The sequence below is a fragment of the Octodon degus genome, unplaced genomic scaffold (genome assembly GCF_000260255.1).
Source record: "Octodon degus isolate 3935 unplaced genomic scaffold, OctDeg1.0 scaffold00124, whole genome shotgun sequence".
NCBI classification, from domain to species: Eukaryota; Metazoa; Chordata; class Mammalia; order Rodentia; family Octodontidae; genus Octodon; species Octodon degus.
Window position 1 is genome coordinate 792462 of NW_004524700.1, and position 16603 is coordinate 809064.

General features: G+C 35.6%; 2 pseudogenes; both read right to left on the reverse strand.

Moving 5' to 3' along the window:
- Positions 1–820: 820 nt before the first annotated feature.
- On the reverse strand, positions 821–6968 carry LOC101574567 (annotated as a pseudogene).
- A 5876-nt stretch (positions 6969–12844) lies between these two features.
- Positions 12845–14432, reverse strand: LOC101574969 (annotated as a pseudogene).
- Between the last annotated feature and the right edge of the window lie 2171 nt (positions 14433–16603).

Here is a 16603-nt window from a genome sequence, read left to right on the forward strand (position 1 = left end):
ATAAAGTTTAAACTGGATAAGAGAAAAAAAATGAGATAAGGGGCTGGCAAGATAGCTCAGTAGACAAAAGCACCTGCTTAGGTTAGCACAGGAACAGCAGTTCAATCCCCAGAACTAGATGCTCCACCAGCCCCACCCCCAGATCGTGATAAAGTGGCCAGAGTCTGGGTGTAATGGCGCTCACCTGTAATCCCAGCGTTAAGGAGGCTGAAAACAGGAGGATCACTATGAGTCTGAGTTGTGTAGTGAGATCTTGTAACAGCCAAATACATTATAAATAATAATAATTATTATTATAAAATATAATAAAAAGGAGATAATTATGAGTGATGTGGAGATGGCTACACATACTTTCTTAAGAATGCCACATATTTTATCATAGACTTCAAATATTTTTTGTCTACAACTTATAAGCACTTTAAAAGAATGGAGAGCTATATCAGCAAAAGGACAACCAATAAATAGAATTAGTTCTTCATAACACAGTACGGTTAAAAACAATGATTAAAACACTTGCTGCCATAGGCAAAATACTGCTCTTTGTTTACAAATCAGTAAGCAAATGTGTAATTACCAAACGATGTATAGCACAAAAACAAGAAAGTGTTCTAAGTCTAGCTATTATGATACATTTTTCTAATATACGTAATTATCAATTTATTATAAAAACCTGTATAGACAACACTCAATCAAAAGTCTTTAAAATATATTCAATATGAAATGTAGAGACATCTAAAAAGTCATATCACTTTCTACTGTTAAAGTAATCATTTTTATAAGAGGTATGCTGGTCTTTTTCAATTAAATTTGTTCTTGATCATCACATCTCTCACTGTATTTCATTAAGAGCACAAGCAAGTTGTTTAATTTTGTCTCCCACTGCTGTTTTCTTCTTCCATGTCTCTTCCAAATTTTAAATTTGCAGAATCAATGTATTTCTGCTTTTCACTTGCCAGTTGTACTATTTCAGCTTGATGAGCTTCAGTAATTCCATCTACTTGTTTTTTTAAAGGCATCATCCATATTGTGAAGTTCTTCAACTGTATCATTCTTTAATTCATTACTTTTATCCAATTCTGCTTTAAGATTCCTTTCCTTGTTTTCAAATTTTTCTTTCACTTCTTTTACTTGTGTTTCAAGATTACTTAGAAGTTCGTTATCACACCATTTCTGATTAAGTGTACTATTAGATTTTCTTATTTCTTCAAGTTCTAATCCCTTTGTTTTCAGCTGTTATTTCAATTTTTCCTCTCTTTCACTGTACTTTTCCAGTTTTCCTATTATATTATCCTGCTATAAAGATTTTTGAGTTGTGGTAGAGTACATTTTTTTTTTCTATTTCAGTCATCTTTCCTTGATTTGGTCAACAATTTTTATTTGTTTATCTCTTCCCTGTAGATAATATTTTAATTTTCTAGTAGTTTCAGTTTGGCCTTCTATAATTTTGCTCTTTATCCTTAATGTGTGACTCTCACTTTCATTTTGTTTTCTCAGAGATTCTTTCTTTCTATATAAAGTTTCAATCTGGGCCTCTAATTTTCCATGGTTTTGAGCCAGACATGATCCTTCAAGTTCACACACTTTTCTTTCTGTCCTTAAACCATAAATTAGTGATTATTTGGCTGCTAACTCAGAAATAGGCTGGTCTTTTTCATGCTTGAGAAGTTCTATTTGAAAACTCTTCCTGTTATCTTCAGTCCAAATTTTAAGAATGTAGATTTGATTCTTTAAGTTTTCTGTTATTTCTAATTTCAATTTGGAAACTTCTGCTACTTTTGATTTTTGTTCCCTTACCATGCAGGTTAGATATCTTTAAATTTTCTGGCTTCAACAGTTAAAGCAATATGGAATTCATGTTCTAAATCCAAGTATTGGTGTTTGAATAAATCAGCTTTCTCTTGGTGTCCTCTTTCTTGATCATGCTTTCTCTCTTCATCTATTTCCTTAGCTAAGTTGTCTTGGAACTCAGTATCACTAAAAAACTCTCTTGGATCAAGTTCTTCCTGTGCTCCTATTCTTTCAATGTCAGCAGTGCATGAGGTTGTTGCACTTGCTTCTCTTCTCAGTGAAGAAAAGTTCAAAATAAGATTATTTCTCTACCAGCAGCTGTGGCTTTGAGCTTCACCTCTTTGAGAAGTCTTATCTATTGGTGGTAAGAAGAGCCAGGCTGCGAATATCTTTACTTTTCACCTGCTTGTTTATGCAGTTCATCAGTGTAACCCATAAGTTTTTGTTGAGCTTGTTCAGCTTTCCACCTCATTTCTCTCTCTTGGTCTACTTGTTCAACTAGGGACTCTGTAGGGCCTAGTTCACGAAACACACATCTCCACTGCTGCTATTGTCACTCTCATTTTAGATTTGTCCTTCCACCACATCCTCCATAGTACTGACAACAGGGAGTGGGATCTTAACAGATGCCTATCACTGTGTGGGACACCTGCCCAGAGTACCAAGTCCACCTTTTTTCCTCTGTTTTTTTTTCTTTTTGTTGTTTTCTTTACTTGCTGTTTTTTCTTTTGTCTTCTTTTTCTTATTCTTTCCTGTTACCTTTATCTAATTCTATTAATTTTCTTTTACTCCTTATTAATATACTTTAGCTCACTTTTCTTTCCTTCTTACCATCTTCCTGTTATTTGTGTTTCAAATTTTCTGTTATTCTCCCATTGCCCACCTTTTCCATCTTTGCTAGTGTGATCACTAACTTTTTTAATCTTTAGAAATTTAGTTAATTGTATATTATCATTGCAGAATTCCCTTTCTTTTGTGAACTGTGATATAGTTCTTATATTTAGTATATATGCACTATATGTCAGTTGCTTTACCTTTGTTTCTATATTGTAATTGTAATTTCTTTTTGATGGTTAAAGGTGTTTTTTATTGGTTTTTACGTTAAAATATAGTTCTTTTTTTACTCTAATATTGCTGTGATTCTGTTGCCATTGACAGCATGACAGAGTTTTTGTTAATATTTGTTTTTCACAACATGACAAAATCTAGTTTCTCTTTATTTATTTTTTGTTGTTGTTGTTGTTGTTTTGGGTTTTGGGTTTTTTTGGTTTTTTTTTTTTTTGTTGTTGTTTTTTTTTGGCAAAACCAGGGATTGAATTCAGGCCCTTGTGCTTGCCACAGAAGCAATTCTCGTAAACCATCTCCCCAGCCCCTAGTTTCTCTTTGAGTTATCAAGAATATAGTAGTTCATTTCCAGAAAACTCAGCACTAGGATATTGAAACAGCATGTTTCCTTCCAAATTAACAAAGGTGGTTGTATCTTGGGCAAGGACCTATTATTAGCTAAGCCCAGAGTTCACCAATGAAAAGCAGACAAAAACTGAGGATACCACAATACCAGCAACAAAGTTTTTGCATGATAGTTGACCCACAAACCTCAGCAAAAAAGAGAGAAAAAGAAAACAATGATGGTATGAACAGATCATCAGGCAACTATATGCCTCTAAGATGCATAATTCCCTCAAAACAGATGCAGATGTACTGGGCATTGATGAAGAGAAAATTAAAAAAGCAAATTACTGATTTGAATAAAATGATAACAGGTGAGGTAAAAAAAAGCAGGTGAATAAAGTGCTTGGCAAGCTCACAGAGGATATATCTAAATCGTCATGATAAATGCTAAAAGAAGATCATCAACTTTCCATAAGACACCAACAAAATATTGGCTGAATTAAACAAAATGAAACAAAGCTTGAATGGCCAATTTGGTTAATGGAGTCCATGGAAAGGTACCAAACAGAAATTCAAAAGTCTAAATGTGTGGTTAAAAGTATCATCAGCAGAAGGGAACATTGTGCATGGGCAGCAGAGGTGACCATTGTGAGGACAGAATGTCACAACTTGAGCACAGGGTTGATGCTGGTGACCATATAATCAGGATACAATAAAAACAAGAGACCTACAGTCACAATATCAGAAGTGCAACAAAAGGACAGAATCATAAAATATGTTTGAGAAAAATAAATGAGCTGGGGAGATAGCTCAGTAGAATAAGCACTTACCTGGAAAGTGCAGGGTTCTGAGTTCAATCCCTGGTACCACAAAAGAAAAAAAAAAAAAGAAAGAAAGAAAGAAAAAAGAAAAGAATGAATGAAAGAAAGAATAGGGGCCAGGGAGATGGCTCAGTAGAATAAATACTTGCCTGGCAAGCACAAGGGTCTGAGTTCAATCCCTGGTTCTGAAAAAAGTAAAAATAAAAAAATAAAATAAAATGATCACTTGCAAAGGTAAACTCTTTACAGTTACAGAAGACTTCTTCACACAAATCTTAGAGGCCCGGAAAGCTTTGAATGAAATGTTTCAAGCCCTAAAAGAAAACAAATTCCAATCAGGACTGATACATCTTACAAAAGTGTGCTTCAAAATTGATGAAGAAATAAAAAATATTTCCGTGACAAATATCACCTTCAATAAATTGTGACTACCAAGATATAAAAAATTCCCAGAATTAAAATTGAAACCAAGAATGTAAAAGAATCTAACAGAATTACTAAGCCAGGCAAGGGAAGCAGTTAAGCAAAAGGGGAGCTGTGAAAGGAAACAGCTGTAAGGAAGCTATGCAATCACAGTAGTAAGTTAATACTTTTAGTGACAACCCTCAACATAAATGGCTTCAAGTTTCCAAGCAAAACAGATTGGATTAAAATCCAAAACCCAATGATATGGGCATGTTGTATACATGAAACACATTTTATCAGAAAAGGAATTCATAAACTAATAAAAGACGAAAAATAATACTACATGCAATAAGACCCCACAGAAAGCAGAATTAAATATCCTATTTTCAAGTAAAGTGAACAGTAAGCAAAAATTGATTAGAATAGGCAAAGGAGGCCACCATATATCGTTCAAAGGGACATTGAACAGGAGAAGATAACAAATATAAACATAAATAATTTGAGCACTCATGTATTTAACTTCATAAAATAAATATATTGAACATTAAAGATAAACCTCAAAACAATTAGAGTTAGGAATCCAATATACCACTGTCACAAATAGACCAATGACAGTTGGGCTGTGGATGTAGCTCAGCTGCACAAGCACCTGCCTGTCAGGAACAAGGCCCTGAGTTCAATTCCTTGTTAAAAAAAAAAAAGAAAGAAAGATAATAGATCAACTACAAAGAAAAGTCAACAAAGAAATATCCAAGTTGAACCTAACTTTGGGGCAAATGGACTTAGTAAATATCTTCAGAATGCCTTGAGACTCAGCACCTGCTTTGGCAAGCACAGGGACTAGGGTTCAATCTACCATCCCACATACTACATGGGCCCCACCTCTGGAGCACACTGAGCCAGAGAATGAGTCCAGGTGGGGTGGTACATGACTATAATCCCAGGGTTTAGGATTCTGAAAACAGGAGGGTCACTATGAGTTTAATCTGTGTTGTGAGACCCTGTACCAAATACATAATTGAAAAGAAAAGAGAAAGAAATAGTGAATGACCTACCCACCTGTTGGAACTGTCTCCAAAATAGGCCACATAGTAGCCCATAAACAAGTAAATGCAAAGCAACCAAAAATTCTACATACATATCATGAAACCATAGAACAGTGAAACTACAAATGATTGGCAAGACACCACAGAGATGATGCAAACAGATGAAAATTAAATACAAGGTTCTTGAGTAATCAATGGACTATAAAAGAAATCAAGGAAGAACATGTACAGTTCCTAGAAATCAAACAATGACAGTACAACATAGTAAACCCCACGGAACATAATAAAAGCAACCAAAAGAGAGAAGTTCATAGCTCTGAATGCCCATATTTGAAAAACATATTAGGGCAAATAAATAAAGGTCCCAAATAAATAAGAAAAATTCAAAACTAAACCTAGTACTAAGAAGGAAATTCTAATTATCAGACCAAAAGTAATAATTTTAGAGACTATACAAAGAATTAGTGAATTGGAGAGCTATTCTTTATCTATTTTTAATTTTATTTCATTTTATTTTATAATAATTTTATTGAGAAAAATAGCAGTGAGACAGTTTCAAAACCGATTATTAAAACAGTTTCAATAATTAATACATTGCATATTGTCTTCTTAGTGGTTATTCATAGAATAAATACAGACATGATAACCTGTCCACAAACATTATTAGAATAATTCTTTCTATTCATTGAATTAAGAGAAAGTAGTTGTAGATGTATACTAACTATTTTGTGTATAAAGATGCAAAATGGTCCTTCATTGGTATTCCATTTTTTTGTTTAGCTTTGTCAGAGAAGGGTATTCCATTATCATGTAAATAATATAGGTGCATGAATTCAGCAAAATATTTCAATATAGTCCAGTAGTCAATAACAGTAATGGGTTTTCTGTAGGACTGGCAATGTTAGAATTTCTTAACTTGAACATTTTACAGCTGAGCATGTTAATATAGCTTTACATTTTATAAATTGTGGTAATATTTTTCTGCTGGGTGGCTAAGACCAAGATAAAGCAAGACCTATATTACAAGAAATGAAACTTTTGTATCTGATAAGATCAGTCAAATCCCCTCAGGATTTATCCTGAAATGCTGTACCATAGTTTGTAGATCCTTATTCAGTGTCAGTGATGTGGATGAGTCACGGCCATTGCTTGGCCAATGTGCTTTCTGTGAAAGCCTGAGAGAATGTTTTCTCTCCATGTGACACTCCTTAGGCACACTCTACATCATCGATCACTTTCCTCTTTGGCCCCATAATCTCCTTAATCAGAAAATTTGAGACACAACCGAGTTAAAGGATGTCACAGAACAGGTTCCCCTACGTCCTGAGTTCTCACTGAACTTGAAAGAGTAGGGCCAAAATATTGGCTGTCCTTGCAGCCCTTCTTTTTCTCTAATTTTTCGTCTGCAAACTTAGGTTGTTAATACTCCAGTAGAGAAGCTTATTATTATTACCTTACAACTTAGGAAGTTGAGCTGTACCTCATTATATGTCTGCATATCAAATATCGTAGACATACCGAGGATCCGGTATTATACATAAAGTATTGATAATGTTAAACTTCCAGTCCCTATGGAATATGAAGAAAAAAATTTTAAAAAGTAAAAAAATTAAAAAATAGGAATAAACAATTCCATATTTTTATACAGAAATTTTGAAATCTAACCATATACAGCATTGTAGCAGGAAAGTTTTATGACATTTTTTTCTTCTCTCGTTTTAATTTATTACCCCATTTTTAAACAAACATTTACTGGAGAGACAATGTGGCAGTAATTGGTATGACATGACAAGCAGTACCTATTTAGAACACCAGAATGACAGGCATTGCAAGCATGATCCTGGTATTACACATGGCTATCTTCAATGCAGTTGCTTAGTTCACAGGTATCAGTATATATAGATAGTAAGGGTGAGAATCCTACCAATTAACTGCAAGTTTCAAAAGCAGCTGAAGTTTCTCAGGACATTGCCTTACCCATCTTGTTCATATAAATGTATGGCTTTGCCCCTGTCATGTTTCCTAACTTTTTTCATTCCCCTCTCTCCATTGTCTAATCCTTAAGTTCTTGCTTTCCTTTCAATTGTGTCATACCTTTCTATTTTCATTTCTTCTTTTAAGTTCTTACAATAGGGAGACTATATGATATTTACACATGTGGGTGTGGTTTATTTCACTTATGAGTATATCTTCAAGTGACATCCACTTAAATATAAAGGCTACAGGTTTATGATTCTTTATAGCTGAATAACACTCCATTATATAAAAAATACCACATCTTTTTCATCCATTCCTCAGGTAATTGGCATCTGGGCTGACTCCAAGATTTGACTATCACAAATTGTGCTGTTATAAACATAGATACAAATATTTCACTATGATATGATGTTTTCAGTTCCTCCTGGAAAATTCCCATTAGGGTAATAGCTGGTTTAAATGGGATTTCCAGTCCTAGTTTTGTAAGGACTCTCCACACTGATATCTATAACAGTTGCACCAGTCTAAGTTCCCACCAGCAGTGGAGAAGGGTTGGTTCCTTTTTCCCCACAGCCTCTCTAACATTTGTTGTTGATTTCTTTAGGATAGCCATTCTTGTTGGGGTGAGATAGTACCTAAGTTTGTTTTAATTTGCATTTCATGGATGGCTAGTGATGTGGAGCATTTTTTCATATATTTATTCGCTTCTTTAATTTTGTCTTTTGAGTAGTATGTGTTCATCTCAGATGCCCATTTCTAGATTGGGCCTTTAAATTTTGGGGTTCTAATATTTTTTAGTTCTTTATAAATTCTAGAGAGCAGACTTTGTCTGAGTGCTTATTAGTTAAGAGCTTATCCAAATTTGTGGGTTGTCTTTTCACTTTGTTGGTAATTTCTTTTGACGTAAAAGAAACTCCTCAATAAGAGGAGTTCCCAGTTGTTAATTCTTTCCAGTATTACCCGTGTGATTTGGATTTTGCTCACAAACTCTTTGCCTACTGCTATGTCTTTAAGAGTTCCTCCTACTTTCACTTCTAGGAGATTTCTTTTTTCTGTTTCAGTGTTTATATCTTTAATCCATTTTGACTTTAGCTTAGGACATGGTGATAAACCCGGTTAAAGTTTTAGTTTTCAGCACATAGAGAGCCAGTTCTTTCAGCACCATTTGTTAAAAAGGCTATTTTTCTTCAAGTAAGAATGTTTTGCCCCTTTGTCGATGATAAGATGACTGTGTTAATAGAGGCTTCTGCATCTTGTGATCTTTTCAATTGATTCTCAGGTCTATCTTATTGCCAGTACCAGACTGATTTTATCACAGCAGCTTTGTAGTATAATTCCAAGTCAGAAATTTGAATGCCTCCTGCCTTGTCTTTGTTGCCCAGGGTTGCCTTTGCACTTCCAGGTCTTTTCTGGTTCCAAAAAATTTTAAGAACAATTTCCCTAGGTCTGTTGGTGGTAGTTTGATAGGAATTACTTTAAATCTGTACAAAAATTTTGAGAGTATGGCCATCTTCATAATGTTGGTTATTCTTATCCAGGAGCAGGGAATATCTTTCCATTTTCTGAAATCCTCTACAATCTCTTTTTTCAGATAGTGTAATTTTCAGTGAATAGATTTTTGACTTCTTTAGTTAGATGAAGTCCAAGATATTTCATTTTCTGCAGTGTGATTATACAAGGTATTGTTTCTCTAATTTCCCTCTCAGTGTGTTTGTTATCTGTATAGAGGAATGCTATTGACTTTTGGGTATTGACTTTGCATCTTTCTTTGCTACTGAATTTGTGTTTAAATTCTAGTAGCTTCTTGGTGGAGTTTTTTGCATCTTCCAAGTAAAGTATCATGTCATCTTAAGATAATGATAATTTAACCTTTTTACCTATTCTTATTCCTTTTATTTCTCTCTCTTGTCTAATGGCTCTAGATAATGATTCCAGAACTATAATGAATAGGAGTGGTGATAGAGGACATCCTTGTCTTATACCAGATCTGAGAGTTAAAGATTTCAGTTTTTCCCATTTAGAATTATGTTAGCCATTGGGTTGTCATAGATAGCTTTTATCATGTTGAAGTAGAGGCCATCTATTCCAATTTTCTGTAGGACTTTGAATATGAATGAGTGTTGGATTTTGTCCAAAGTCTTTTTCTGCATCAACTGAGATGTACATATGGTTTTCGGATTTGGCTCTATTGATATAGTGTATTACATTTATATATTTACATATATTGAACCATTCTTGCATCCCTGTGATGAATTCTACCTGGTCAGGGTGTATAATCTTCTTGATGATTTGCCATATTCTATTTGCTAGGATTTTATTGAGGATTTTTTTTTCATCTATCTTCATGAGGAAGATTGACCTGTAGCTCTCTTTTAGTTGTGTCTTTCCCTGGTTCTGGTATTAGTATAATACTTCTCTCCATGAATGACTTTGGGAGTATTTCGTCCTTTTCAAGTTTATTAAAGAGCGTGAAGAGTATAGGGACTATATCTTCTGTGAATTACTTGCAGAATTCAACTGTAAATTCATCAGGACCTGGACTTTCCTTGTCAAAAGTTGTTTTATTACATTTCGTATTTCATTGGCTGTTATTGGATTATTGAGAGTTGTTATATCTTCTTGATTCAGTTTTGGTATTTTGTACCTTTTCTAGGAATCTGCGCATTTCTTCTGTGTCTTCTATTGTGTGAGAGTAAAAATTCTCAAAGTAATTTTTTATAATTTTCTGAATTTCCACTGGATCTGTGGTAATTACACCCTTTTCAATCCCTATTATTTGTATTTGAATGTTTTATTTCCTGTTTTTGATGAGGGTAGCTAGGGGCTTAACGACTTTATTTAATCTTTCAAAGAACCAGCTTTTGCTTTTTTAATTCTTTGAATTGTTTTCTTCGTCTCAATTGAATTAATTTCTGCTCTAATCTTTATGATTTCTTCCCATCTTTGCACTCTGGGTTTGGTTTGCTCTTACTTTTCTAGCTGTCAGAGGTGCAATATTAGGGTGTTTATTTGTTCCCATTGTGCTTTCCTAATGTTTGAGTTCCCAGCTATGAATTTCCCTCTAAAAACTGCTTTCAACACATCTCATAAATTCTGATATGTTGTGCTTCAATTTTCATTGAATTGTACATATTGTTCAGTTTCTTGTTTAATTTCGTCTGTGACTCATTGGTTCCTGCATAGGGTGTTCATTAGTTTCCATTTATTTATATTTTTTCTAGTTTCTTTTGCCATTTATTTCCAGTTTCATTGCACTGTGGTCAGATAATATGCATGGATCTTGACTATTATATGTCTCGATGTGTTTTTAATTGAGTTGAAGTTATTTGGCACTTTATATGCTTCAGTTATCTGAATACAGGATTGTTTCCTCATACATGAGAGGTTTTGTGCTATTGCTCTTGCCCATATTTTTTTAATGTCATTTGTATTGACTCCTTTTTTCACTGATGCCTATTAGTTTCATGTTGTTTATCTTTGCATCATCTTGTGGGTGATCAATTATTTTTTCCTGCATCCTAGTTGTTTTTAACAAATCTTTTCTTACCTTTTCACTATCTGCGATGTCGTCAAGTTCTCAAACTCTATCTTCACTTTCACTCAAATAATTTTGAAAGCTTGTGATGGAAGTTTTATGTTTCTCTATATCTCTTTGATTCTGTTCAGGATATCTATTTCCTTCCTATATTGCACACTCAAGAATTTCATCATTTACCTAATGCCCTCTATTTTTTTTATCAGTGTCTTCTTGAGAAGCAGTTATTAATTCCGTTACTACAGAGATTATTTCTGATCTTATTTCCTCTAAATGTTTCTGCATTTGATTTTTTACTTTGGGGCTGGGGCGATGGCTCAATGGAATAAGAGCTTCCCTGGCAAGCGCAAGGGCCTGAGTTCAATCCCCAGTTCCACAAAAAACAAAAAATCTTTATTTCAGTCTCTATTAATTCAGAAATTTCCTTTTTATTTGAGAGGCTATTTCTGCTCTAAATTCCTTTATACCTTTCTGCAGTTGTTTCTTTACTTCAGACACTATTACTTCAGACATTTGATCTATGTGCTTACATATTCTGTTCTGGTGTCTTCTGAACTTGTTCTGGGTGGGCTCAGGGCCTGAGAGTGCATTTTATTCCTTCTCTTTGTCATTTGTATAACACTGTCCTTTGACCTTTTATGTAGAGCTTTGGTGCAGTTATATCCTTAGCATCTACTGAAATTTGGGTACAGATCTATAAATTTTTTGTAGCACATTGTGCTTGGCTTAGGTTTGGCTTCTGTGCCCAGTTTCTTCCTGCTGCAGCCCTTGGAAGTGAACCTGTTGTACCCCTCTGGCAAGATGTTCTGCTCCTGAATTAGCTAGGTTGTTCTGGACCTTATCCTCTCTGCACAGACCTCAGCTGCAGTTTCACCCCAGGCCTGTATCCCAGGCTTTGCCTGGGTCTGCAGGGGTCCAGAGAGTGCATGGGAAGTTCTCACTCATGTGCCAGGCTTTGGCTCTTTCTGTAGGGGTGGAGTGGGCGCTGAGAGTGTGGCAGTTCTCACTCATTCACCAGGCCTAGACAGGGTCCAGAGCAATCCAGTGGGCTCAGGGGAGTGTGGAAGCTCTCCCACACACTTGTAGGGCCTGGGCTTGGGCTGGGTCTGAAGGGGTCCTGAAAGTGCAGTGAATTTCTCACTCACAAGCCTGGCCTGAGCTGGGTCCAGAGGGCTAATTTTATTTTAAAGAGTAAAAACAAATAGCATAAACAAAAACATAAACAGTAACAAATGACAATAAATGAGATACAGAATATCAAAACAAGAATAAACATTGTATAATAGTTATTGTATTACATATTTTCATTGTCAAATCTGTTGTGCAAATTAATAAATATAGGTATGGAAGGTTGGTCAAATCATTAAACATTAATGATTACTTTCAATAAACCTTTACTTTTTTCTTGGTCTTTTTTCCTTTTTATTTTTTAAAATTTACTTTAAAGAAAGTATACTACTTGATAACATATTCAAAATGGTACACATTTAGAAGAACAAGATGAGAGGTATTCAACCATTGATTTTGCTTTGACATTGCTGTCTTCGATGTAGTTGCTCAGATTCTTGATATTAGCATACAGAGTTAGTCACGGTGAAAATTTTATTTTTTGTCAATACACAAGTAAGTTTACTTAAAACAGCTCAGTCATGTATTTTTTTAAAAAGCTCACAATAGCTTGTCAGCAGAGCCCCTTCCCACGCAGGTGCAGACTGCCTGACGCCCCAACCAGGACACCATGCAAGGCGATCCAGACACTCACTGGTGCGGTCCTTGGGACACTGGGAGGCGGTCACAAACAAAAGCGTTATTGCCTGGATGAGATGGAGGATGTCACATAAAAACTTCATAAAATATCTCTGAAGGAAATCCTGGGACTGTCAGAACAGTTCTAGCACTTCAACTGTATATAATGCTCTATTCTTCTTTTCTTGATTTAATTTCTGTAGCTCCTGAAAACTTACTTCAATCTTGTTGAGTTCAGAAAAAACACTTATCTGCGATTTCACAAACCTAAAAAGGTTTATCAGTAGCCTTTTTGATTCTGGTATCATTAAGACAACAGTAAAATTAGCCTCTAGAAGTACACATATCCAATCTATAATCTGGCTCAGGGTCAGACAGTGTATTTCAGGAAGAGTCATGGGAGCATTCTTGCTGCACTTCAGATAAAGGAAGCACAGATACTGGAGAAAGAGTGTGGTATCCTGGGTGGGGATATCCTTCAAGGGAGGCAGAAGAAGTGTCTCACTGTGTACTGAATGAAGAATGCCACTTAGGAGGGCTGCTCTCTGGGGCATCACTGGGCATGGGGTGGGCACTGCTGCTGGCTCCTGGAGTTTCCTATTTAACTCCCGATTGCAGTTGCTATCTTCAGAACTGAAGCCATTTTGGAGAATTTTGGGCTGCTCTTCTATTTTCTCATCTTGTTCAGTATTACTAGAGAAAGTGTTTAAGCAAGCATATGTGACAGACTCGGGAATGTCTGGGAACTGCTGCAGTCACAGCTGCAGCATCTGGACATCTACTCTTTCAGCATCCATTAAGCCAGGGCACAAGCTGTAGGAGAGCATGTGCAACTGGAGAAGCTGCATCAGGCAGTTCCAGGGATAGAACATGGGCTCAGCCTTAGCTCTTCCCAGGAGTCCTGCTGTGATGTCCCAAGTTATGGTGTGAGTCAGGCGTCCACTTAGCCAAAAACATACAGAGCTCTACCTCAATGTGCTTTTCTGAGCCACTCTTTATAACTGATAAATTTGTTCAGATGCTGGAACTTCTATCTGTAAACTTCCTTCAGTTTTTTTTTTCCTTAAAATTCTGCTTATTTGCTCCAAGTCCTGGGATCCATGTCCACATTCCTGAGCAGTTTCGTCCCTTGTGGTAATTCCTTTCAAGTCTGTAGTGTATGAAATTTGGTGTTCCATACAGAAAGGCAGTCCTTAGGACATGGCAGTGAAGGTCCTAGGACCACCACATGATTTTGATCCAGGGTGGCGAGTATAATGCCCTTTGGAGGAATATCAGACACAACAGCCTTAAGCAACAGTGATCTCACTAATCTCTGATTTTTTTTTCTGTGTCATTGTAATCAAGGTTTTGTATACACATCCATCAGACCTTAATGACATTAAAAAAGATAAACTTCCAATCCACATAAGTGGTAAAACTCAATGTGACAGATTTTTCTTCTTGTCCAGGCCAGAGTGTGTACTTGCTTAAGCTATATGTGTGGAACATTTGTACACAAGCACTGTGATATCCATATTTTTCAGTAGTGAAATCTAAGACAGGATGCCTAAATACTATGAAAAACTTGGTCCACTTAACCACTTCTCCATCAGAGAGAACAGTTTCGATCTTCTGCTGGGGCTCTATGAGCAAGGCCTCTGGGCCCCGGGCAACGCTGCCCCTGAACAGCACCACGGGCTCCACCCCTTGTACTGAGTGCACCCTGTGCACCTCAGCTGCCAATGTAGTTTTTCAAAACTTAATTTTATTGAGAGAACAATAGCAATGGCAGTTCCAAAACTGATTAATAGGACAGTTACAATAATTAATACATTGCATATTGTTGTCTTCAGACTATTCATAGTACAAGCTGCAGATGTGATATATTTTCTAAGCATTATTAGTACAAATCTTTTTTCACATTGACCTAAGAGAAAGTAACTGTATATCTAACCTAACTATTTTGAATATACAAAATGGTCCTTCTTTTATATCCTCCATTTTCATTTAGTTTGTCATAGATGGGTATTCCATAGATGGGTATTTCATAGATGGGTATTCCATAGATGGGTATTGTAGGTATGTGAATTCAGCAAAATAATCCAATATAGTCCAGTAGTACATAATAGTAGCAGGTTATCTGCATGACTGGCAATGTCAAAAGTTGTTGATTTGAGCCTTTTACAGCTCAGCATATTAATATAGCTTTACACTTTATACCTTGTGGTTATACTTTTCTGCAGGATGATTAAGACCAAGAAAAAACAAGACCTATATAACAAGAAATGTAACATTTGAACGTCAGTCAAATCCTCTCAGGATTTATCCTGAAACCCTATACCACAGTTTGCAGATCCTTTGTCAGTGTCAGCCATGTGGATGAGTCACGGCCATTGCTTGACCAATTTGCTCTCTGTGAAAGCTTGAGATAATATTTTCTCTCCAAAATGACTCTCCTTAGGCATACTCTACATCATCGATCACTTTCCTCTGTGACCCCATAATCTCCTTGATCAGAAAATTTTGGGCATCCCTGAGTTACATGATGTTATAGTACAGATTCTCTTATGTCCTGAATCCTCACTGACCTTGAAAGGGTAGGGCCAAAATGTTGGCTGTCCTTGCAGCCCTTCTTTTTCTCTAAATTTTGGTCTGCAAACTTAAGTTGTTAACCCTCCAGAAGAAAAGCTTATTTTTATTGCCCTACAACAGAGGCAGTTGAGCTTAACCTCACTATCTGTCTGAATATCAATCATCTTAGACATAACATGGAATAGGTATTTTCCATCAAGTATTGATATGTTAAACTTTAAGTCCCTACAGAATATGAAGAAAAAAATAAAAAATATTTTAAAAATGGAAATAAACAATTCCATATTTTTACACAGAAATTTAGAAATCTAACCATATACAGCATTGTAGCAAGACAGTCCTATGGCATTCTTTTTCTTGTCTTTTGTTTTAAATTATTACCCTTTTTAAAATATTTACTTGAAAGACAGTATGTCCATAATTGGTATGACATGACAAGCAGTACCTATTTAGAACACCAGAATAACAGGCATTCTAAGCACAGCCCTACTACTACACATTGCTATCTTCAGTGCAGTTGCTTGGTTCACAGTTATCAGCATGTATAGTTAGTCAGAGTGAGATTCCTACCAATTAACTGCTAGTTTCAAAAACATGCTGAAGATTCTCATGATCATTGCCTTAACCACCTTGTGAATATAAATTTATTGTCTTATATAGTTGGGTGCTCCAATGTTTGATGTATACATCTTCCTGTTGAAATTTTCCCTAACCAGTACATAGTGTCCTCCCCTAAATCATTTAATAATTCTTAGCTTGATGTCCAGATTGTCTGACAACAGAATAGTAACCCCAACATTTTTCTGAGCTCCTGGAGCATATAGTATTGTTTTCCATTCTTTGCCTTTCAGCCTATGAATTTCTTTTTGGCTTAAATGTGTTTCTTGCGTACAGCATATTGTTGGATTTTGTTCTCTAATCCACTCTGCCAATCCATTTCTTTCTTTTTTTTTTTTTTGCAGAACCGGGGATTGAACTCAGGTCCTAGCGCTTGCCAGGGAAGTGCTTATTCCACTGAGCCATCTCCCCAGTCCCCTAATCCATTTCTTTTAATTTGTGAATTAAGTCAACTTACATTGATCTTAATAACTGATATGTACTGGCTTATGTTTGTCATGTTATTTTCTTGCTGTTGGTTTTCTATTTTTCCTGTATTTAGCTGTTTGACCTGTATGGTGGGTTCTTTCTATGATTGTTTTAGAATAGTGGTTATTTTGATCCTTTTCTGGAAGATCTTTTAGTAGTCTTCATAGGGTTGGTTTGATCCTCATGAATTTCTTTAGTTGTTCTTTCTCATGGAAGTATTTTACTTCTCCATT